At 43.7% G+C, this 25363-nt stretch overlaps 1 protein-coding gene across 1 annotated transcript in view; it reads right to left on the reverse strand.

The window, feature by feature from the left end:
• Window positions 1-219: 219 nt before the first annotated feature.
• ATPSCKMT (ATP synthase c subunit lysine N-methyltransferase) overlaps window positions 220-25363 on the reverse strand; it is a 419223-nt gene continuing 394079 nt past the window's right edge. Inside the window, exon 8 of the transcript XR_007133449.1 lies at window positions 220-323. The gene's annotated coding sequence lies outside the window, so the exon portion shown is untranslated. The remainder of the gene's footprint in view (window positions 324-25363) is intronic.

A 25363-nucleotide genomic window follows, 5' to 3' on the forward strand; every position in this document is an offset into this window, starting at 1 on the left:
TTGAAAGGGTACCTTCTCTTTACTTCATAGTCAATGAAGAATGGGGGAAAAGACAACTTTTGGTTTGAAATTTACCTCCGGATTTGCCTAGATATCGAGCTTGTTAAAATACTGGGAGAACCATGATGGAAAGGTTCTGAACCTTGGCCTCCCTCCCAAACGGCCGTGAAATCAATAAGAAAAACAACTGAAACTAGAAAGGACTCAGGCCCCCCAAAACACTGCCAGAAGACAGAAAGCCACAACCTTTAGATTACCTGAGAGGAGAGAAAAACAGCCACAAATTCCAGCGGTGCTCCTCTGCCAACTCTGCCTCTGGGAGCCTGTGGACGCAGAGCAGAGAGGAAAGAGCTGTGAGAAAGAGCAGAGGGAACAGAGGGCTTAGAAGACGTACAGACAAAAATCACCCCCTGAAAGAGGAACTGAAATAGTAAAAGCAAAATTGCTCAACACCAGGCAGGAGTTGGAGACGCATAGCACTGCTATGGAAAAAGAGCTTGCAGCCTCAAAGAAGCTTTGCTTGTAGGAGAGAAACTGATATGCAGGAAGGACACGGTACCCGTTAGAGATGAGGCAGTGAAGGGAAAGAAGGAAATGACAAGGGAAATAAGCAGAATAATTGAACAATAAGAACAGCATCCCTGGTTCTTGGCTTAGATGTCTCAATGTTATCCAGATGTCAGTTCTCCCTAAGTTAATTTATAAATGCAGTGCGGTCCCAAATAACATTCTAAGGAGCTTCTTAATGGAGCTAGACAAGTCAGAAAAATAAACACACAAAAATAGCTAGGAAAACACTGACAAAGAGGAGCTTGGGGGTAGGGGGAGGCTAGAGGGAAGAAAAGGCCTACCAGATATTAAAATATAATATGAGTCCTGTACAATTAAAACAGTGTGGTACTGGTATATGACTAGACAGAACAGTGGAATATTACACAAAGTAAAGGAAAAAAATGCAAACAGTTATCTCAGATCACTGAGATAACAGCAATATTAATGATATTTATATATATGATGTTGGGACAGCTGGGTAGTCATTTGGAAAAAAATAAAAATAAGATCCATTTCTCAACAACACATAAAAAAATAAGTTCCCAGTAGATAAGGGATCTAAATGTAAAAAATAAAACTATGTGCATATACATACTAGAAGAAAACGGAAGTAAATTCTCCTATAACCTGAGTATTACAAAAGGCTTGACTTGACATTAAATGCCATAAACAATGATAAGTTTAACTATAAAAATAAATACTTCGAATGGCATAACTACAGCATATGCAAAGTAAAAAAATGACAAATGAAAAGATTATAATATTATATTACAGATAAAAGGATTAATACTACTAATTTATTTTAAAAATTGTTAAATTCAATTTAATCAAAAGCCTAATGGAAATTTTTACCGAAATAAAAAAAAAATCCTAAAATTTATAGAGAATCAGAAAAGACCCCAAATAGCCAAAGCAATTTTGAATAAGCTAGAGACATCACACTTCTATCTTGAAAATACATTACTAAGCTATAGTAATCAAAACAGTATAATACTGGCATCAAAACATACAGCCAATGTATGGACCAATGGAATAAAATAGGGCATCTAGAAATACACCCGCATATGTGTGGTCAACTAACCTTTGACAAGGATGCCAAGAATATACAATGGGGTAAGGGCAGTCTCCTTAATAAATGGTGTTGAGAAAACTGGATATCCACATGCAAAAGAATAAAATTAAATGCTTAACTTAAACCATCCACAAAATTAACTCAAAATAGATTAGACTTAAACATAAGAACTGAAACTGTAAAACTCCTAGAAAAAATATAAAGAAACAGTTTCTTGACATTGGCTTTCACAATGTATTTTTTTAATATGACACCAAAGCCTGGCAACAAATGCAAAAGTAGACGAGTGGAATTATACCAAACAAAAAAGCTTCTGCCCAGCCAGGGAAATAATCAACAAATGAAAAGGCAAACTATGGAATGAGAGAAACTATTTTTAAATCATATATGTGGTAAAGATTTAATATCCAAAATATATAAGAAACCCCTAAAGTTCAATAGCAATAAAACAAAGCAAAAACACACACCCTAAAACCTCTCAAATAACTCAATTAAAAAACAAGCAAAGAAATAAACTAAACAGACATTTCTTCGAAGAAGACATACAAGTGGCCAACAAGTAAAGTGCTCAACATCACTAGTCATCAGTGAAATGCAAATCAAAACCACGATAAGGTATTATCTCATTTCTGTTAGAATGGGTGTTACCAAAAAAGGAGGGAATGTGAATTGGTGCAACCACTGTGGAAAACAGTATGGAGAGTCCTCGGAAAACTAAAAATAGAATTACCATTTGATCCAGCAATCCCACTCCTGGGCATCTATCCAGAGAAAACCATGACTTGAAAAGATACATGTACCCCAACGTTCATTGCAGCTCTACATACAATAGCCAAGATGTGGAAACAACCTACATGGCCAGTGACAGAGGAGTGGATAAAGAAGATGTGGTACAGATACACAATGGAATACTACTCAGCCATAAAAAGGAAAGCAATAACGGCATCTGCAGCAACATGGATGGACCTAGAAATTATCATGCTAAGTGCAGTTAGTCAGACAGTGAGACACCAACATCATATGCTATCACTTACCTGTGGAATCTAAAAAAAGGATACAATGAACTTCTTTGAAGAAAGAGACTGACTCACAGACTTTGAAAAACATAACGTTTCCAAAGGAGATAGGTTGGAGGGGAAGGGAGATGGGCTGGGAGTTTGGGATGGAAATGCTATAAACTTGGGTTGTGATGATCCTTGTACAACTATAAAGGTAATAAAATTCATTGAGTTAAAATTTAAAAAAAAAGAGAAAAAAGTATTGGCAGGGTTGTGGCAAAAAGGGAACCCTTGCATCCCGTTGATGTAAATGTAAATTTATTCAGTCACTATGAAAAAAAAACATGGAGGGTCCTCAGAATATTTAAACTAGAACCATATTATGATGCAGCAATTCCACTCCCAGTATATATTGAAAGAAGTTGAAATCAGGGTCTCGAAGAGATATCTGCACCCCCATTTCATTGCGGCATTTTCCACAATAGTCAACACATGGAAGCAATCTAAATGTCCACTGAAAGATGAATAGAGAAAAAGAATGTATATATATGTATGACTGGGTTACTCTGCTGGGCAGCAGAAATTGACACAACACTGTAAATCCACCATACTTAAATAAAAATAAAATACTTTAAAAGATAGGTGAATAAAGAAAACGTTTTATGTACATAACAAAGGAATATTATTCAGCCTTACGAAAGAAGGAAATTTTGTCCTTTGTGACAACAGGAATAAATATAGAGGACATATGGTAAGTGAAATAAGCTAAATACAGAAAGACACAGGTTTTATTTATCATAGTGATAGGGAAAAAGAAAGTCTGACGCTACTTTAGATGTATTACAGGATTGAGCAACTTAGTAAATAATGCTAATATTTTGGGGAGTCAGCGTTCTCACCATGGAAGAAGGAACCTGTGTATATGGGAAGTGCAAATGGCAGGAGAGAATCTTACGAGAATGGATTGCAAGTGGAAGGATTAGTGTGAACAGCTGATGTTTTCCAAATGCGGTTGTGTACGTGTATATGCAGGCTTAACGTGCACGTGCTTATATGTATGTATGTATGTGTACGTATGCGTGTAAGTATATTTATATGTATTTGTAGACACATGCATTTATTTCTTGGTTCTGTCCTCTGAAAGTCAATAGTTTTCTGTGGTTAAAAAAGAAATATCCTGGAGTTCTTGTTGTGGCACAGCGGAAACGAAGCTGACTAGGAACCATGAGGTTGCGGGTTCCATCCCTGGCCTTGCTCAGTGGGATAAGGATCTGGCATTGCCGTGAGCTGTGGTGTAGGTTGCAGACACAGCTTGGATCCCACGTTGCTGTGCTGTGGTGTAGGCTGGCAGCTGTAGCTCTGATTAGAGCCGCAGCCTGGGAACCTACATGTGCACAGGTGCAGCCCTTAAAAAAAAAAATCCCTATTCTTAGGAAATACGCACTGAACTATTTAGGAGTAAAGAACCGTGATATATGTAACTTTGGCTCAAATGGTTCAGAAAAAAATTATGCATGTATGTATGTATGTGTACACAGAGAAAGACAGAATGATAAAGCAAATGGGATAAAAACAGGTGAATCTGGATAAAGGATATAAGATTGTTTGCACTATTTTTGTTTTTGCAGCTTTTGTAAATTTGAAATTATTTGCAAAGAAACATTTAGAAGCAATGACAGCCTCACTCTTTCCCAGCTCCCTCTCTCCCTTTCACTCTCTCTGCCTGAGCCTGGTCCTCCACTCCTCCGCTGAAATCAGGGAAAAGACCCCAAGATCCCTGAATGGAAAATCCACGGGGAATTCGTCAATTCCTTATCTCGCTTGGTGCTGAATGTGGGGGTAGCATTCTGCTCTTCTGCCCCTCACTTCTTAAAAATCGATATACTCCCTTGACTTCTCTCCATTTTTTCCTTCTCACCTTTACAATCACCCCGCTTGGGCCTTGCTTTTTTTTTTTTTTTTTCCTCCTCTGCTCAGCCCTAAAATGTGAGAATTTCCCAAGATTCTTTGCTTGGGTCTCTTTTCACTCAGCATGTTCTCCCTGAGAATATTCTTCCATTGTCAGGGCTCCAGATACCACAAACTGGATAATCAGTTCAATGGCTGATCATGGAAAGCTGGTTAACCTAGTATATCATCTAGCTCTCACTGTGTAACAAACACCTATACAACCTCTGAGGCATTCAAGGAGAAGCGTTTACCCTCATGGGTCTGTGGGTTGGCAGGGTTTGGCTGACTTTGGTGGAGATGTTTTTGGCCATGGCTCTATGCTGCGGGCTAGTCTGGGTCTGCTCTGCGGGTCCCTCACTCTCCCTGGAACAGGGAGCTGGATGACACGCACTCTAATTGCAACTGGGCCCGAGCCCAACCAGCACACAGATGGGGACTTGTGAACCCACACTCCAGAACTCGAACCCAGCCTAAACCCAGACTGGGACTTGAACCCACGGTTTTAAATTAGAATCACTCACCTGGGTGTCTGGACCTAACTGAGGTTCAGGTTCTTCATGCCTCAGCACAGAAGGCATTTAGCAAGAGACAAAGTGATAGGCAAGAAATAGATTTATTAAGACAGGACCCTTGCGAGGGACGCCAGCGGGCAGGGAAGGAGACTCTGCCCTGAGGTTCCGGTGGGCTCCTGTTTTACCCTCCAAGGGGAGCGGGGGTCGGAAAAGCCCGCCTCTTCCCTTCCTGGCTCCTCCTTGGTATCCGGTGGGGGTGGGGTGTGTATTCAAATCAGCGGAAGGGCGGTCCTCAAAGTCCTGCCTGTGGTCTGAACCTGAATGCAGGCCTCACCTCATCCCCCAGCCAACGACCTGAGGCAATTCTTGCACTTCCACTAGTCAAGCCAGCCTGCCTTGCTCTGATGGCGTTTTCTGAGCACTTATTAACCCACAGTGACCTCCCACAGTCCCCTGGATTTCCCTCCTATACTGATCTTTACTGCGACCTCTACAGCCCCCTGTGCCTACTCCGTCCCTATCACGGCAGCGGCAGAAGGGAAGAAGGCCAATAGAAACCTGTAACGTCTCTGGAGCCCTGGGTCCCGAACGGGCTCACTGCCGTTTCCACTCACATCCCACTTGCTAAAGAAAAGCCCGTGGTCGGACTCCGTCAAGGGTCAGAAAAGGAGAACAGCCCAGGCTCACTGGAAACAGCAAGGCCACCTAGGAGGGCCACTCTGGAACCTTCTGGAAGAAGAAGGTTTGAACCTTTTTTTGGAAAGTGTGTCAACGGGTTCTTGGTACGCGTACCTCCTCCAAGGTGGCCGCAGAATCATGCAAGCGTCTTGGAGCGGAGCCACTGGGGACTGACCAGTGTTCTTCACGGTGGGGACATGGCTCAGTGCAGATGTCAGGGAAGAGGCAGACGGAAGCTGTCCACCTGAAACACCCATTACCTGGAGGTTTGGAAAGAGCATTTTTTCTGCGATAGAAGACCAGATCTTCCATGGTCCAAGGTTTTTAGATTTCTTTCCCCACTGAGCATTTCTGGGGAACTGCAGGGGTGTCACGCTGACTGACCGTGGGGGTTGCTGTGCCCACTCCTCCTGGCACAGACATTTCCTGTTCCCTGGGGCATGCGCTGTTGCTGCTGGGCTGCCCTGGACCCTACAGGTGATGGGTGGCTCTGCTGTGGCCCCTGTGGCCCCCTGGCTGCCCGAGGCTACAGCTAAGAACCGGAAGTGTGTGGCATGTGTGGTTTCCCTTTCCCATGTGTGTAATCTGCTTACATTGATGGCTGAGAAAGCCTAATTTGGCAAACATTATCCCGCAGGCTGGGAGCAAAGTATATTCCCACAAAGAACAAAGGACCTTTCCAAATCATGGCTCCCTGGGGCTTCTTATGAGAATGGTATGTTCGATACCAAGGCTGCGTACACTTTTAGGTGCATTTGTTTTTTTTAAAAAAACATAGTCCAGAAGAAAACCGTATATGAAAGGACGTTCCAAACCCAGAAATATGGAGGGGCTTTGGAGCATAATGTTTAAAGCTACAGGCTCTGGAGTGGGGCTGCGTTATAACCCTGGTGCTGCTAACCAGCTGTCCTTTTAACTCCCCTAAGATCCCATTTCTTCATCCATAAAATACAGCTGATCCTAAACTCAGAGTTCTATAAGAATGAAACAAAAGACTATTAAAAGCCCTCAGTGTCCTAACAATAGGCACTGACAGAGTAAATAAAACTTTTACAAAAATGTCAAACGAAAACTATTATCACAGTCTTATTTTGAGGGTTGCTGAATTCTTTTTCTTTCTTGCGTATCCCTACAGATGTGTTACTCAATTCTGACAGATTGGGTTTTGAGTTCTTTTTAGCCTGTTTGTGTCACCTCCTTCCCTTGCGGGTGGGCTGGACACCACGTGCTTCTCAGGAGTGCAGGACACAGGCTGACGGTGTGTCACACCTGAGATTCGGGTGCACGAGCCCGAGTTTCTTCCTGCTTTCACTTCCTCTCTCTCTGGTTCTTCCGGCTTGTTCTGCTGAAACAAGCTGCCATCTGTGAACCCAAGGGCTAAGGAACGGGTGGCCACCTGTGGTCAGGAGCCAGGGAGGAGCCGAGGCCGCAGACCAACAGCCCAGAGGGAAGTTCAATGTAACTGCTTACGGTGCAGCAGTAGTTAACCGATACATCTACACGGTACTAAACACTACACGAAGGTTGAGGTTTAATCTCCAAGAGGCCAAAGGGCTGGATTTGCTGCTTTCTAGAGAAACTCAATGGACTGCTTTCCTGCCAGACTCTCTCTACCCTTGCCTTCTGAGCAAGGGCTGTTGTGGTGTTCTACCGAAAAATAAAAACAAACAGAAATGCGAAGGCTCATCATTGTGAGTTGACTACACATTTGCAAAGCAAAACTTTAAAGTCCCATATTCCTTTCACTTATATCTAGTACCTACGGTTCTGTCTTCTTCCTTTCTGTTGCTTATGCTATCTTCTGCAAAACAGATCCTTCACGCAACCGCCTAAGCTGACCACGGAGATGTACCACCTAGTGCTTAGAATGTGGAAAGCACATGGTGAGTGAACAGTCATAGTCGCAGCCCCTAGTGATGCCAAGGCTGAAAAACTGATGCTTGGACTAGAGCCGGCACCATCACTCCAGATGAGTCCTTAGCCAGCTGCTGCCAGCCCTGCCCTGCCCAGACTGCTTCCGCAGAGGTGGTCATTCAGGCTGGGAAGTGGCCCCACAGAGCAGCCCGCCACAGTGCTGTGTGGCAAGGACCTGCCCAGTGCTTGATGGGCAACCTGCCTCCGAAGCAGATGGGTGTGAGGGAAGGCAGGATGGCGATCGGGAGTGCACACAGAAGTATTTCAGTCTGGGGTCAAATGGGCTTTGGGGAGCTTGCCACCATCTGCTGTCCCCGGGTTCCAAGTCTGCTCATCCAGCTTGCAGATGGAGTGACATTTTAAAATTTCTTCCATCTTGGGAACTCTCTCAATGGTCCTCTTTGTGGCCATGAAGAGCATGTCTACTCGCTATCAAAAGGCTGCTGAGTTGGTAGCGCTAAGGCGCCAACATTTTACCATCTGATTACTGCGGGGAGAGTGCACTGCCACTGTGGACTCAGAGGCACAAAATCTTATTACCCATTTTTCCATTGGGTCACAGGGACCCTACAGCACATTTTTTTTATGAACAGAAGACAATCGAATTGCAGACATGAGGCCAACCTCAGCTCCACCACCCTTATTCCCTGTGGTCCAGCCATCGGTGATTCCTTACACACCGTCGCAACCACCGCCAATAGCAGTAACAAAACCACCAGCAGCACAACCACTAAAATGCAGCACAACCACCAGCAACAGCAAAATCAACAGCAACAAAACCACCAGGATGGCCGACACCAGTAAAACTGAACAGAGCCACCCCGCAGTCTCCTTCAGCAACAGCAAAGCCACCAGGATGGCCGACACCAGTAAAACTGAACAGAGCCACCCCGCAGTCTCCTTCAGCAACAACAAAACCACCAGGATGGCCGACACCAGTAAAACTGAACAGAGCCACCCGCAGTCTCCTTCAGCAACAGCAAAGCCACCATGGCCTCCATCCACCACCAGAGCCAATCACCACCGCGTCCCTACCAAAACCACAACCACCAGCAACAACAAAGTTACCCTCACCACAAATAACCAAACCCTCACCCTGCATTTATCAGACACCTCCTTTGTCAGGTACTGTACTAAGTGTGTAAGTATTTATGTGCATGATTGTACTTAATTCCTACTTACTAGGGTTCTGTGAATGGCTCATGCACTCTCAAGCCGTAGCACTTTTGCACACTTCCTGCCTCTGCTTAAAGCCCAGCCAATATCTCTATTATTTCACTCACCACCCTGCTGCCGACTCTTCGACAAACTCTTTCTACTCATCCCTTAAAACTTGACGTAAGCATTAGGGAGAAGCGGCTGCCTTTTGTCTAGTCTGTGAACACCTCTGTCACAGGAGTTATCAGGTTGGAAGGTAGCTGCTTATTCCCATGCGTTTCCTCCAACTGTGATTCAACTTCACGAAGGAGAGAGGTTGTGTCTCCACTGCATTTGTGTCTCCACTGCCAAGCACGCCGTTCACTGCAGGGAGTGGTAAAGCCATGTTGGAAGGGTGCAAAAGGGAAGGTAGAGCGCGTCTGAGCTAAATTTGTATTTATCATAATAGAAAATCCACAGTGAAAGTCTAATATTTACATATCAGTAATAAGTGAGAGAAGACATATTTTTAAAGATACAGACACACATACCAGAGGAAATAGCTCAAAGAGGTAAAATACTTTTCCGGGAAAGTGGGTCTGGATTGAGAAGAGGGGCAATGGGGAGATTTCTTGCTTTACACTATAAGTAGATAGAACTTGGAGAGCATATTTCCATATGAAAAGAAACGCTACTGTTCGCCAAATACCACACCTTTGTGTCTTGTCTTTGTCAATCGTTCTAACCCCTTAGACCTTCAAGTCACTAAGACCCCCAAGCTCCAGGTCTCCAGCAGGAGGCAGCAAGGAGCGTGTGTTTGAAGTTGGATCCAGGCACCTGTCCCAGTCAGCCATTTACCTGCTGTGTGATACTGGGAAAGCCATGAACCTCTGTGAACCTTAGTTTACATGTCTATACAGTGAGGATGACAAGTCCTACCTGACACGATGCTTGTGGGAACAAAATGAGGAGATAGATACAAACTACTCAGCTTAGAGTAGGGGTCCCCGCAAATGCACCGGCGCCAGTCCTGCCATACTGATGGATCACCTGGGCAAAGCCAGTGACACTCCACATGGGCTATGCACATCCGATTTGTCTTAAAGACCCACAGTGGCAGTTACTGAAGTGTGTAAATCTGTCTTTCCTTTCCATTGGCTCACGTGTGCGTGTGGTGCCAATTTCTTTGATAACAATTTTTTGCACTGGGGGGTCTCCGTGCCTCCTGCTGCTTTCCCTTTGTCATCGGCACAGTGTCCCTGCTTGAAGCCCCTCCACCTCCATGCCCGGCTCAGCTGTCTCTGTGCTTCCTTCTGGAGCAGAGTTTCCTTCTTTCTTTCTTTCGTTTGTTCACTCGTTCTTTTTCTTTTCTTTCTTTCTTCCTTTCTGTCTGTCTGTCTATTTTTCTTTCCTTTTTAAATTTTGTTGAAGTAGACTTGATTGGCAAGCTTGCGATCATTTCTGCTGTACAACAGATTCAACCAGTCCTACATGTACACACATCCATTCTCTCTCAGATTCTTTTCCCACATAGATGATCACAGGATATTGGGTAGAGGAATCTGTGCTATACAGCGGGTCCCCTTCAGTCGATCATTCCACATACCTCAGTGTGCACATGCCGGTCCCAAACCCCCAGTCCACCCCTCCCTCCCACGCCCCCAACCAGCCCCCTTTGGAAACCATGTTTTTCAAAGTCTGTGAGTTTGATTCTGTTCTGCAAATAAACTCATTTGTATCTTTTTTTTTTTTAAGATTCCACATATAGGTGATATCATATGAAGTTTGGCTCTCAATGTCGGACCAACTTCACTCAGTGTGATAGTTTCTAGGTCCATCCATGTTGCTGCAAATGGCATTATATCATTCATTTTTACGGCTGAGTAAAATTCCATTGTATGTATGTACCATGTCTTCTTTACCCACTCCTCTGTTGTTGGACCTTTAGGTGGCGTCCATGTCTTGGCTATTGTATATAGTGCTGCAAAGAACACTGGGGTGCATGTCTTTTTTCCGAATTATGGTTTTCTCTGGATAGAGGCCCAGGAGTGGGAGTGCAGAATGGAATGGTAGTTCTATTTTTAGTTTTTTGAGGAACCTCCATACTTTTTCCATAGTGGTTGCACCCATGTACATTCCCACCGACAGTGTAAGAAGGTACCCTTCTCTCCACACCCTCTCCAGCACTTATTTGTAGACTTTTTGACGATGGCCATTTTGGCTGTGTAAGGTGGTATGTTATAGTAGTTTTGATTTGGATTTCTCTAATGATTACTGATGTTGAGCATCTTTTCATGTGGTTTTTTTTGGGGGGGTGCATCTGTAGGTCTTCTTTGGGGAAATGTCTATTTAGATCTTCTGCCCATTTTTTGATTGAGTTGTTTGGTTTTTTTGGATATTGAGCTACAGGAGGTGTCTGTGTATTTTGGAGATGACTCCCTTGTTGGTTGCTTCATTTGCAAATATTTTCTCCCATTCTGTGGGTCTGTGTACTAGGGGCCTCATTTCACTTTCCTGGTTCTGTTAAAATGACTTCTCTTTAATAGAATACATATGAAAGGTGGAACTTTACAGTCCCTGCTTGTATATAAACTAACATCCCTTGCAATTATATTTGAAAAATAAGACACATTATTGAGGAGAAAAAAAAAGTGCTCCCCACTCTCGCGGTCTTAGGGGGGGCTTTTATACTGGATTCAGAGATAAAGAAAGAAAATGTAAAGTCCCAACACAGTACCACTGGGAAGAGGTTCACGGAAATAAAAAAGAGAGTGGCCTCTCTCTCGGCTTTCCTTCCTCCCTTTGGAATGAGCTCACCTCCCTTGACCTGTGGACACGCAGCACCTCTCAGACTGTCTCCCGCAGGCCTGTGATTGAAAACCACATTCACCCTTTGCAGAAAGCCTCCCCATGAAGACGGAAGGAAGAAATCGCTCCTCCCTCCGTGTCAGGAGTAGGTGTTTTTCTGACCCGTCTACCCCTTTTCAAAAATCAGCTCTGAGAGTGATTTCATTTGCATCTTCTTTTTAGCCTCTCTGGGCCCAGAATTAAATTTGTAATTCACCCCCTACTATGTGGAAGACTGTCTGACTTGCCAGGAGCCCTTACTGCCAGCTCTGTTTTAATTTCAGACCCCTTAATCTTTATTTGGCTTTCTGAAAATACTTCTCTTAGATATTCCTAAATTTTTTATTATGGTGAAATAGTGTATCTGTGTAAGCCATTTCCCATCTTCCTTTGCAAGGAGACAGAATATAAATAAATTACTCAACATGCAAAAAAACCTTTTTTTCCCAATTTTTATTTCCAAGGGGGGTGGGAAACCTGTTTAAATTCTGCTGCACCTCAAATGGACTACAAATGCAGTCTTTGTGTTGTTCCGAAGCAGATCTTTTGATAAGACATAGCGTGTTCTGGTGAGGCATGGAGTCAAATTATATTCTTGTGCAAAACGCAGGTAATACGTGCGACAAGTCCTGGATGTCATGGAGCCTGGCTGGGTACAAGAATGACCCCCTTTCTTCAGCATGACTTTTCCTTGAAGGAGTTTTATAAGCAGGTGTTCTCTGATGTATTGGCTTCAGGGCCAGATCCTAAGTGCGAACTAGTGCAGCCACCTGGCTAGGGGCTGGGCAAAGAGTTGAAAATGGTTCTGGGAGTTCCCATTGTGGCTCAGCGGGTTAAGAACCCGACCAGTATCGATGAGGATTCGGGTTCAATCCTTGGCCCCGCTCAGTGGGTTGAGGATCTGGCATTTCTACAAGCCACAGTGCAGGTTGCAGACAGGGCTCAGATCTGGTGTTGCTGTGGCTGTGGTGTAGGTGGGCAGATGTGGCCCTGATTTGACCCCTAGCCTGGGAACTTCCATATGCCTTGGATGTGGTGCAAGGAAAGAAAGGAAGGAAGGAAGGAAGGAAGGAAGGAAGGAAGGAAGGAAGGAAGGAAGGAAGGAAGGAAAATGGTTCTGGAGAAACTCCTCTCAGAGGACTTTACAAATTAGGAAAAAATAGTGATTGCAGTGTAATCTTCCAGAGCAGTGATAAGATCAATAAATTCAGATTTACAGAATCCCAAGAAAGTAATGCCTTAAGCCCTGGAGTTAGGAGGTATTTGGCCAGGCAGTCCATTTTGAACATGCCTGTGTGATTTAGCGATGGACAGCCAAGTGCTCCCTGGTCACTGAGCTGCCAAAAGGCGTGTATACGTAGTGATGAAGGGTGACTTCTAAAAGAATGGGGCGAACCTATTCATGGAATCCTAGAACCTGCTGGGTGTGATCTCTTGTAGATTTTCCCAGTTTAAAAGTAGGAATTCTAGGCATTGTCGCCATGGCGCATTAGGTTAAGAATCTGACGGCAGTGGCTTGGGTTGATGCGGAGGCATGGGTTCAAACCCCAGTGTGACATCAGTGGGTTAAAGGATCTGCTGGCATGGCTGCAGCTGTGGCTCAGATTCAATCCCTGGCCTGAAAACTTCCATACACCTCTGGTACGGCTATAAAATAAATAAATAAAGGAAAGTGGGACTTCTACACAGAGAGGCAAAACAGGAAGGCTTCATCAAGCAATTTTCCCCATGACACGAGAGTGTTCATCGGCACAATGCATCCTCCATGGAAGACCTGTTTTCAGCTGGTGTACCAGCCTGTGGCCGAAGTTCTCCATGGAAACCGTGAGCAGCTGAGCAACACAGTTTCAATGTTTAAAACAGGATCTGCAAATCGTCTTCCTCATCACTTTGGGAGGCTCGCCCACTGCTTCACATCCGTGGTAAAGCAGTAATTTCAAATTCTGGACACAGCGATTCCTGAGCCCCAGTGACATCCAAGAAACAAGACGGATGCTCCGGTAGCCCCAGATGATTTCACCTGCAAGACCACGGGGCTCCGTTTACACCCTATTATCAAGCTTTTTACACTGAGGCAGCACATGTTTTTCATTACTTTCCCAAATTGTTAGACCTTAAAGAGATGAGATATTGTCTCATATTCATCTATGCATCCTAAGCCCTTAGAACATTTCCATCAGAAGGCAGATAGTCTCTAAATGGTCATATAATTAATAGAGCTGATGAAAAAGAGAAACTATGTGTCTCTGATAATACCTTTTGTTATTAACTGACATGACCCATCCATATGTGCTTGGACTTTTTACCCTTTTGTTCTACTGGGGAGACCAGAAAGAGGAGAATTCATGAACTCACGTATGTAATGTCATAGCAGAAAGCAGTGAAAAAGCCTTGAAGTTTTACAAGTCTAGGTTCCAAATAAAAAAGTCTGTCCACTCTTGCCACCCTGGAAATATAAGCAGCCCCAGGCTGGAGGGAAAATGACCAGTGTGAAAGCAATGGGAGGTAAGATGCTGGGAGGGCTCTGAGCAAAGGAGGGCAGGCCAACTCTCCCCAGTCTGAGCCTCAGAGGTGCTGACAAGGATTCCAGGTGGTTGGGGGTTTGGGTCTAGCTCTAGGTAGAGGTTAAAGAAGCAGCAAGACCCAGAGTAGAAGGCCTTGTGTAGGGTGTCTTTCTGGAAGGCCTGCAGCTGCCTTGCAGAGTTCCCAGGACCCCAGCGAGGTGCAGGAAGGACTGAACATTCCACGCACACAAGTGTGGCATGAAAGTCACTGAACTCAGCCTCATGGGGTGGCTCTGGCCCAGTGCATGTGAAGGAAGAAGCAGAATGAATCCTGGGTACAGATGTAAGACCGTCAGATCTACAGATGTGTCCTGCAGAGATGGAGGATGCTGCAGAGACATGGGGTCCTGGAAAGCAAAGGCCAGAGACAATACAGGAGATGCTGAGAATTCTGGACATACAAGTGTCACATGTTATGAGATCTCTCCCACCTTCTCTTGCATTCCTCCCAGAACTTAAATATAACTCCAGAAATGGTGGGATAATCCTAATTTGGCAAACATTTCTAGCACCTCGATGCAATGGAGACATGAAGGTGAATTTTAGAGAAACAAAGAAACATCATTTCTTGCACACTGAGACAATGCAGACTGAGATCTACCCACGTGCTATGAACATCTCTACAAACGGAGGTAAAGGCAAGTCTGATTTTAGCACAACTCTCCCTGGTACCATAACTGGAACATCTAAAATAAATAAATAGATAAATAATAAGGGGGGAAGTGAACAAAGTTCCAACAACAACATTTTATTTACGTAGTGTTTTCACTGCCTAAAATCCAAATACTTGTAGACAAAATAGTCCAACCTTCCCTACACTGTCACTGCTGAAGAACGCCATGAGTATCCTGTGTTTTCAAATATTCAAGGGAGAAAACAGAACAGGACTCTTAAGAAGTCTGGTGGAAGTCAAGCTTTCACAAAAGTAGTTACTCCAACTTTCGAAAGCTTGTCTTACCCACGTGGCCCTTTCTGTATGGCTGTAAGTGGTGAACAGGAAGTGGGAGCTGCTGGGATGCAGATGCCGAAGGAATAGAGATGCCCATTCTCAGGTAAGCTCAGGCCAAGAAGAATGGAAGCAGAGGAAAGCTGACCCAGCCCTAAGTGGCAAGATCTGGGGGCTAAGAGTTTGAAAAACTCAACACACCAGCTTCTTGGAAGAAACCAGAGTCTTCCTGGAACCCAGAGAAGGAAGACTCTCACAGAGAAACTGAGGCTCAGACAGGCATGACTTCTTCTCTTGTTAAGGACCAAGGAGGGTGCCCTTCACACAAGCAGGGAGCAGGTCCCCAGACCAGGCTACCCTCTAGCTCGGGGAGGGAGAAAACAGCACCCACCTGTGCATACAGGTGCCTCCATCTCCACCTCTCTTGTCCTCCAATCTTCACCTTTCTGTCCTACCTTGTAAAAACCCACACTCAGGGCAAAGCCAGTATGGACCCAGGTCCGAACGACGCACGGATACAGCGCACCATGGGTGTGTGCATGTGTTTGGAGGGGTGACTGTTGGATGCTGCAGAAGAGAAGGTTTAGTGAAGGAGGGCTCGTCCCTCTGCAGGGGCAGCGCTCTCCCAGAGAGGCCCACAGTCTCTGACATCGCAGACGGGGTGCTCACTGAGGAGTAAATGTCCGTCCCAGGGGCCTGGCCTCTGCCTCCTGATCACATTGCAGCTCGGAGAAAAGATGCTACGGTCGGTCTTTCTGACACCGCTTTGCTCCTAGCGAAGGCGCCCGTTTATTCCTGGGAACACCCCCCTCGGACACATCAGCACCACCTTCCCTGTCAAGGATGTCTGGGAAGTTGTGAAGAAGCTTCCAGAAAACAAAAGCCAGTGAACGGTCTTTCCTTGAACCAGGATGGAGACAACTGGTGTAGCGTACGTGAATTAAACCAGAGACAGTATGGAGCATGTAGGCACATGCACTTCTTTGAATGCTGTTTTGGGGTTGGTAGATGCAAACTATTACGTTTAGAATTAAGAATACTCTTCTTTACTTACAGTCAAGGGTATTAATCACGTCAAACCTACAAAATGCCCTTCACAGCAGCACTTAGATAAGTATTTGACTAAATAACTGGGTAGTATAGTCCAGTCACATTGATAAAAATTGACCATCAGAGCTCCAAATAATTGCTATAGAAACCATTAGACTTCACTACTGATCTAACTCAAAGGCCAGCCAACTACAGTCAGGGGGCCATATCCTGCTCACTGCCTGCTGCTGTGAATCACATCTTTTGGAATATAGCCACACCTATTCATTCCGGCATTGTCCTCGGCTACTTTTGCGTGACAACTGCAGCCTTGACTGTGACAGAGACCAAATGGCTTACAAAGCAAAAATATTTACTCTTTGGCCCCTTACTGCAAGAAAATGTGTGGCGTTAAGGAAGGCCACTGGGACTGCTTGGTGGAAAAGATTCGGGGTTTGGATAGTCAGCAGTCTGAACTCAGGGAAGATCTAGGAGCACGTCAAAGAATAGTCAAGCATGACCTGGGGGGAGAAACCCCACGCATCAGCATTTGGCTTCGAAGCAGTGCACAGTCTGGCAGTGGGCACCTGTCACCTCACTGCTCAAAAATGGAAGCGTGGGGCCTCTGGATGTCAGGTGACCCCTGAGAAATCTCACAAGGGAGTGAGCACCTGAAAGGCAAACTCCAGCCAACGTGCTTGGTTTTGCAAGTTGCAATTGGCTCAGGTTTTCCTCTAATTTTTAAGCAGCTTATCATCACCATGAAAGGGAGGGAAAAGAACCTTCAAAAACTTGTCTTGCCTTTAAAATACGTTGTCTTATCCAGGAAAACTCTCCCCTCGCCCGCCCTCTCCTTTCTTTTTTTAGAACTTTGCTGAAATAAACTGACTCTAATATTTCAATTCATCACCCTGTATCTAAACCAAAATAATGTTTGTTGTGAACCTCCTTTAAGTACCAACTGAAAGAAAAATTGAGATTTTTTTTTTATTGCCAAGGGGTGGGAAAATACATAATAATATAGACATGTGATAAAATTAATTTTTACAAAAGGCAAAAAAAATCCTACAATGCATGATCAAATAAAATTAACTCTCATATTTTATCTACCATATATGGTACCCCTAGTATTTACCTGGTGCTGTGCCGTGTATTTAGCATATAAAATCCCCTATAATCCCTACAGCAATCCTGGGAAGTGCATACATTTTTATGTGGGGTTTATCAATGAGAAAGCAAGCAGGCCTGAAAGCCAGACCGACCTCTTTCCTCCCCAGCCCACACCCCAACCACCGCATGAAGTGCTGTCCCTAACGTCACAGAAATTGCTATTCCGAAATAATCAGTTCTATCCTTGCTTGTATTTCCCTTGACTGACCCGAATAATGTTTGTTTTTATTTAGGAATCCAGTTTCTTAAAGAATGCATGATTTTATTGAAGACCCTGCACAGGTCTCCCACGCAATGGAAAGAGGCCCGTCATTACGCTCTAGACAGAGAGCCGGAAACATGCGTCATCCCTCCAGGTGTGTTCCACGTCCTCGGATGGGTGACAGAGAAACGGAAGAGCTTAGCATCTGAGGGTCAGTTTTCTCTGTCACCCCTGCCAGTTCTCTATTCATCCACTTTGCAGACCTTATTCTTGTTTCCTGAAAATGCTTTATAAATCCTCTAGTGTTGTTTGCATTTTAACTAGTTTCTTCTGACTCTCAAGGTACACTTTCCTATCAAAGCACAGCAGAAAGTTCCACTGCTTGTCCCCACATGTCACACAGGTACTGCTGAAATGAGAACCCCTGCTATTGTCCCTCTTTCCCTTCCTCACCTGCTGGGGCAAAGTCAGAATTTACCCTGGAGAGACCCCAACCTTCTTGAAAAGACTTTCCTTTTTTTCCTGTTTTATTACTCAGATGAATTTATCACATCTGTAGTTGTATAATGATCATAACAATCTGATTTCACAGGATTTCCATCCCACAGCCCAGGCACATCCGCCCACCCCCCAAACTGTCTCCTCCAGAGACCTTAAGTTTTTCAATGTCTGTGAGTCAGCATCTGTTCTGCAAAGAAGTTCAGCCTGTCCTTTTTTCAGATGCCACATGTCAGTGAAAGCATTTGATGTTGGTGTCTCATTGTATGGCTGACTTCACTTAGCATGATAGTTTCTAGGTCCATCCATGTTGCAAAAAGTGCCTGTATTTTGTTCTTTTTAATGGTTGAGTAATATTCCATTGTGTATACATACCACCTCTTCTTGACCCATTCCTCTGTCGATGGACATTTAGGTTGTTTCCATGTCTTGGCTATTGTAAATAGTGCTGCAATGAACATCAGAGTACATGTGTCTTTGCGAGTCATGGTTTTCTCTGGATAGATGCCAGGTGTGGGATTGCTGGATCAAATGGTAGTTCTATGTTTAGTTTTCTGAGGAATCTCCATACTGCTTTCCACAGTGGTTGCACCAATTTACAATCCCACCAACGGTGTACTAGGGTTCCTTTTTCTCCACACCCTCTCCAGCACTTATTGTTTGTAGACTTTTGGATGATGGCATTCTGGCTGGTGTAAGGTGGTACCTCACAGTGGTTTTGATGTGCATTTCTCTGATAATGAGTGATGTTGAACATCTTTTCATGTGTTTCTTGGCCATCTGTATGTCTTCTTTGGAGAACTGTCTGTTTTGATCTTCTGCCCATTTTTGGATGGGGTTGTTTGTTTTTTTGGTATGGAGCTGCAGAAGGTGTTTATAAATTTTGGAGATGAATCCCTTGTCAGTCGATTCACTTGCAAATTTTTTCTCCCATTCTGTGGGTTGCCTTTTCATGTTGTTTAGGGTTTCCTTTGCTGTGCAAAAACTTCGAAGTTTGAGTAGGTCCCATTTGTTTATTTTTGTTTTTACTGTCAGTAGTCTAAGAGGTGGATCTGAGAAGATGTTGCTGTCGTTTATGTCAGAGAGTTTTCCTCTAAGAGTTTGATAGTGTTGAAAAGACTTTCCTGAAGCTTCTCTGGCTGGGGAACCAGAGGAAGACAGTGTTGTCTGGGTGTCACACGCCACCCACCCGCTCTGCTCGAACTCTGGTCCAGGGTCAGCCATGGGCCCCATCTGCTCTGCTGTGGAGGTGACCAGAAGTGTCCAGGAAGCCCTCAGAGATGCAGCTTCAGTGCAGATGTGTCTTCAGACAACCCTTGAGTATTCCCTGGAGACTCTCTCTCCCTGTGTGCACATACACTAAAGCTTGAGTTTAATTTTTTTTTCACACTGTGGACATAAGTTCATATAATTCCCACATCAAACTGCTGGAAAAGCCAGTCTAACATCACCCTATTTTTATGTTTTAACTCAGTTTGAAAAAAAAAATCACACACACACACACACACATTTTTTTCCAGTGCCTGCCTAGTTGTAGAAAAAGCTCACTGGAAACTAGAAACACAGAAGACTGCCTTTACTTCCTTAGTAATGGAACTTGGTCCCTTCCCTTCCCCAGACACTCGTCAATATTCCCTTACTCATAGAAGGCAAGCCCCCTCGCTCCTAGGGATTCACATCTGGGGGTCTTTCCCCTTTGGCACTTTTTCTCCTGAGGTGGGTGCTCTCACAGTGAACAGAGAATGTTCTGGCTCTTCTGGTCCAGTCCCCTCCTCCTGCTCTTGTCTGCCCTCTGCAGGTTGGGAGAGTCAACAGTGTCCCGAAGGGGAGGGGCTTGGCCCCACCTGTCCCAGGAGGGACTATATATTGGGCATTGGGGAACCCAAGCTAGATTCCAGGTTCACTCACTTGAAAATGAAATCAGTAAAGGTAAGGAGTAAAAAATAATGATATTTTAAAAACAGTTACAATTATAACTTGAGCCATGTAAACCCATAGTAGCATCAAAAAAAAAAAAAAGCTGGAATTCATTTTTATCCTTGGTGATACCCAGCCTTGTTATATCTTAGCTGAAGAGTCTGTAAAATGCAAGTACAATTCCCAACAATTCCTTAGAGTTATGGTGAAAGTTATTCATGCAAAAATCATTTTTAAGAGATTCAAGCATAAAGGTTTTTCCATGCTTATAAAATCTCTTTCTAACGCCCTTCTCATTGCCCTTCTTTCAAGGCCTGGTACCAAAGCATTCCAAATTGTAAATACATGAGTACTACTTGAATTTAGGAAAATTAAGATATCGCTAAATCAGGATGGGACTTATAACCCAAGCCATGTCCTAGTTTAACTAGCAGCATTTTTTTTTCTTAGAAGTACATAAAATAACGGTGCATTTTATAACCAGTGGAACTTTAGATTCTATGAAATATAGCAACTAAATGTGTCCCTCCAGAATTCAAGGTCTTTTAAAAAAGCAGGTTAACTTTGTTATTGGATTTAATTCATATCTCAGTAGCTTTTCTCAAAATTTGCAGAAATTGTACCTTGCAGACCTCCTCATGGAGCTGGGAGAGATGATAGAGGGGACCTGGCCCCTGTTCCTCAAGGGTGTTCCTTGGTCAGAGAATTTAACCCAAAAAGATTCCATTGTTTAGTAAGTTTGGGAGATGTTGCATCAAAATTTCTCAGACTCTTTGATACACTAGTATAAATTACAGGTGTTCTAGTGTTCAGGATTTCCCTCACTTATTTGACCACTAAATCTCTTTCCTAAAAGCAAGTTGTAGATGAATAGAAAGGCTGAGAAAATGAGACCCCAAGAGATTATACAAACTGCCCCCAAAGATATAGCCAATAAGTAAAATAACAAAGCCAGGAATACCACCTGGATCTCCATTCTGGTTCCCACGCGTCTACCTCTCAGCACTATTTCATGCCTCATTTTCCAGTGAAACTAGTGAGGCACCATGGTAAGGTTATTGCTTGCCTAACGCACTTCCTTAAGATTTCGTAACCAGCAAAGTAACAGAATCTAGTCACAGATTTCCACTGGCGAGCCACAGCTGTGGAATTTTTTAGTGCAGTGTGATGTCCACTGGAATTTGTCACCCAGTTGCCTTTTAACACCCAAGAGCAGATCTTTGGAGCTCCATTTCAGAGCAGGTTAAGAGTCAATCAAATACCTTATGATATCACTTATACGTGGAATCTAAAATATGGCACAAACGAATGGTCTATAGAACAGAACCAGACTCACAGACATGGAGAACAGATTTGTGGTTGCCAAGGGGGAGGGGGAGGGAGCGAGAGGGACTGGGAGCTTGGGGTTCGTAGATGCAAATACTACACTTAAAATGGATAAGCAATGAGGTCCTGTTGTATAGCACAGGGAAATACATCCAGTCTCTTGGGATAGAACAAGATGGAAGATAGAATGAGAAAAAGAATGTCTGTATATGCATGACCAGGTCACTTTGCTATATAGCAGAAACTGACGGACAGAACCTTGGAAATCAACTATGCTTTAATAAATTGTTTTTTAAATGAGACAAAGACACCTCTGTTATTACAGGTCCACTGGGCTTTAATCTGGTGAAACTCTTGAGCAGGTAATACTCACCAGAGGGTCCACCGCTTCTGGCTTTGTGACTCCCTCACTTCTGATTATGAAAATGTCCTTCCTACATGGCACTGCACCATCATCATTTGCATTTTTATTGTTTTGCCTCAAAAGCTCCTAAGTTGTTTAGATAAGCACTATTAAACGAAAATCTGAGTAATTCGTTCTTTTGATGCATCCTGGTGGCAGCAGAGAAACTCAAAGATGTTTATTAACAATACAACTGGTCTCAGGTGGGACTTACTATAAACCGAGCTTAGCCCCAGAGCAACCTCTTATGAAATTCTGAAGAAGAATTAGGAATTTCTCTCTTCCCACCTCATTCTTCATCAACCAGCTCCTGCCACTTGGGTAGGATCATTATATCTTTCCCTCCACTAAAACACCACAAATCCTGCTAATGTGGTGTCCCAGGCAATGACCAGAACACAACCACACACTCGGTCAACATCCACGGTCTCACAGGACTTTGAAATCAGAGGGAACCCAGAGCTCATCCACCTTACTTCCCTCACTGGATTCGCTAGGGACAGAGATTTGAGTACATTGAGATTCCCCAAAGGCCCACAGCTGGCAGCGTGACCCACATTTCCCACCTCTCACCCCAGGGAATTTTCTAGCATCCAACACTCCAAAGTGTCCCACTGACCAGCCCCTGAAAGTCACCAACAGATTCCATCTGTTCTAAGTTACTGATCTACAGCAAAACCCCCACACTTTCCCCAGAATGACAAATGTCATTCATGTCAAATAGTGACATGAAATGCATTAAAATAAGGACACTGATGGGATCTCAGAAAATGACCCAAGGAAAGATCTACATGAAGGAAAAAATGATTTTTTGTGTGTGTACATTGGGAAAGAGAACTGTGAGTTGATTGGCAGCTAGAGCAGATAGGGGACCTGTGGTCTTTTTGGTTCTTAACCAGTTTTAAGATACCCAGCACATGTTGGACCTGTTGGGGTCTCAGACTTGAATGCAGTGGGGTCAGGGGAAGGGGGAAGCTAGCCCCCAGCCCCTGAAAGCGCCTTCTGGCACCAGGAGCTCCTCTTCTACTCAGATGCCTTCCCTCAATCCCGGGTAGGAGTGAGCTCCAGTGTAAAAGTCCTTGTGAATGTGGCTTTCTCCCACGTGCCATGTAACACACAGCAGCGCAAACAAGAGTTCAAATAAAAGATTTCCTCTTAATCTCTCAACGTTTTGTTAATGCACAATCTCCAAGGAATAGACAGAGAAAGAGAGCATCTGCCTGCTTCTCTCACTTGCTGAGACTCACGCTCCTGAAAATGTTAGCCGGGTGCCAGGTGTCACAGAAATACACTTCTACCTGAGGCATCACATGAAACACCCGCTCTGAATCCTTAGCCAAACAACTGTACTCCCTCCAAAACATCTAGCCACCTAATCTGTGTCTCTAACATTATCTTTGCTATGTGCACATACAGGAAAACCCAAGTTTTGAGGGGCAAATATTTCGGATGGACAAAATATCTCTGAATTTGACCCTAACTTCCTAGTTTTTCTCACTTCTATAGCTAGGATCTGTGAAAAGCAGTACAATGTTTTTGGTATGGATTTTCTTAACAAGTGAAAATAGGTGTTTTTCTTTTTCCTATAGATGGGCTTTATTTTAACTCAAATTCCTGCTGTCACCATGTACCACATTAATAACTTCACACGCTGAGAAGATTTGAAATGGGAAGTGTCATCAGTTCCAAGAGGCTTGGGTGAATCTAATTTAGTGTCATTCACAGGAGAGGCTGAAAATCTTTATACCTGCCTGTGGCCCTAAATGGTTAGGGAGGAAGAAACCCAAAAGATAATGAACGATGCATGTCTAGATTAGACTTGAAAAGGAGAAGTTGATGAGTACAGAGTCGGAGAGGAGAGTGGTAAATTCAACTGTGAGGAATGACCCAGCAACCTTATTAGCATAAACAAGAGCCCACTGGGAACCAATCAGAAGAGCAAAGTCAAATTTGCTGACACGTGAGAAGTGACACATAATGCAGAAAAATGCCTCTGCTCATTTCTTTCCCATTCTCTCCAACCAGACATCCTACAAGAGAGATGGTACTTGCAAAAAGTTCCAGATTAACTTTACCAACTGTGTTGTTTGACTTTATTGTTAATTAGCGCCAGAAGCAACTCCCTTTTTCTCTCCTCTCTCCCAGGATTCCCCTCTGGATGCTAATAAAGTTGAGAGACTTCTAAGTTTCACAGCCTCCGTTGAGAAGTGCTGTTTTTCTCTATTGGCAATAGGGGGGAAAAATAAATTAACTTGGAGGATTTCTTATGGAAACAGTTTACAATCAAACACCCCACTGTTGACAAAATCATCATACTGTCACTTCGCTCCTCTCTGCCAACTGCATAATTAGTGCCATTACCAGTAAGTCATGGAAATATAAATGAATGTGGATTATACAACACAAAATTGCATAAATATGAATATTTCATGGAACCTAAGCAATATCACAAATTGTACATGACACACAATCGGCCCTTGCTTCCAGACGATCTTAAGATCTCTCACACAGACGAAGGAAACCCTTTTGATAGAATGTTAGAAAGATATTTCTGGGTGGGTATTCCTCAAGGCAAATGCTGAGAAGAGGAGGGGAAAGTGTTCTGTTTGGAACTGATTTTAAAATACACGAATTTGTTAGCACATTTTTTTTTTATGTTTGGGACATGCAATTTCATTTTTATATTTTCCTAAATGGAATGTAATTTCCAGAAGAGTTTCAATAAGAGTTCAAAGCCAAATGCATCTAATGTGGTATCACCTCCTATTTTGGATCATTCTTGTTTGAATCCTTTGGGAAAATGTTAGACCAGACCACTCTGCACCCAAATTGCCTGTGATCCTTCCAGTAGGAGCACCCTTCTTCCTTTTCTCTCTGCCCAAGACCAGCTCAAGACACATTGCTTCTACCCTTCTTTGAACTTAGTAAGTCTGGATCCTTGAAAGTATATCCTTTGACGTTTCTTAGATTCTCTAAGATATAACTCTTAGACTTTCTTTGCTCGTGTTAGTGACACCTTCAGAATTCCCATGCTTTTGCACACCCTCCCTTCTCAGTATCCAATACTGGGTTCAGAAGTCCTAGGCACTCCCTATGTATGTAAAGGAAATTATTAAATTAAGGAGCATGTTCTTTAGTTTCTATAGAAAATGAGATGGAAATGGGAAAATAGCAGAGGAAGCCCGGGTACCTTTGCATAGCAGTGAAATCTCAACCTTGAAAACCAAAAACATTCATATATATATATATTTAAAGTAGTGTGGTCTGGAATTTCTAGGTGGCTTAGTGGTTAAGGATACAGTGTTGTCACCTTTGTACCTCAGGTCTAATCCCCAGCCCAGGAACTTCCAAATAGCCAGAGAAAGAAACGGGAAATTCAGTGTTATGACAGCCAACAGGCCATTTCAAGACTGTGGATATATTCCAAGGTACCAAATGCTGCTGAGAGATGAAGCCAAATAGAAGGTGGGCACTGGATTTTCTAAGTCGGGCAACTTTAGGGACCAGAGTGAGAATATTTTTAGTGGAAAAGTGGGGACAGAGACCATTCTGAAGGCTGTTAAGGAGGGAAGAGTGCAAGACGAGGAAGAGGGAAAACAAGTCAAGAAGTAGGACTGAAAAAGAGGAGGAAGAAATTGAATGGTAGGG

The sequence above is a fragment of the Phacochoerus africanus genome, chromosome 1, assembly GCF_016906955.1.
Source record: "Phacochoerus africanus isolate WHEZ1 chromosome 1, ROS_Pafr_v1, whole genome shotgun sequence".
NCBI classification, from domain to species: domain Eukaryota; kingdom Metazoa; phylum Chordata; class Mammalia; order Artiodactyla; family Suidae; genus Phacochoerus; species Phacochoerus africanus.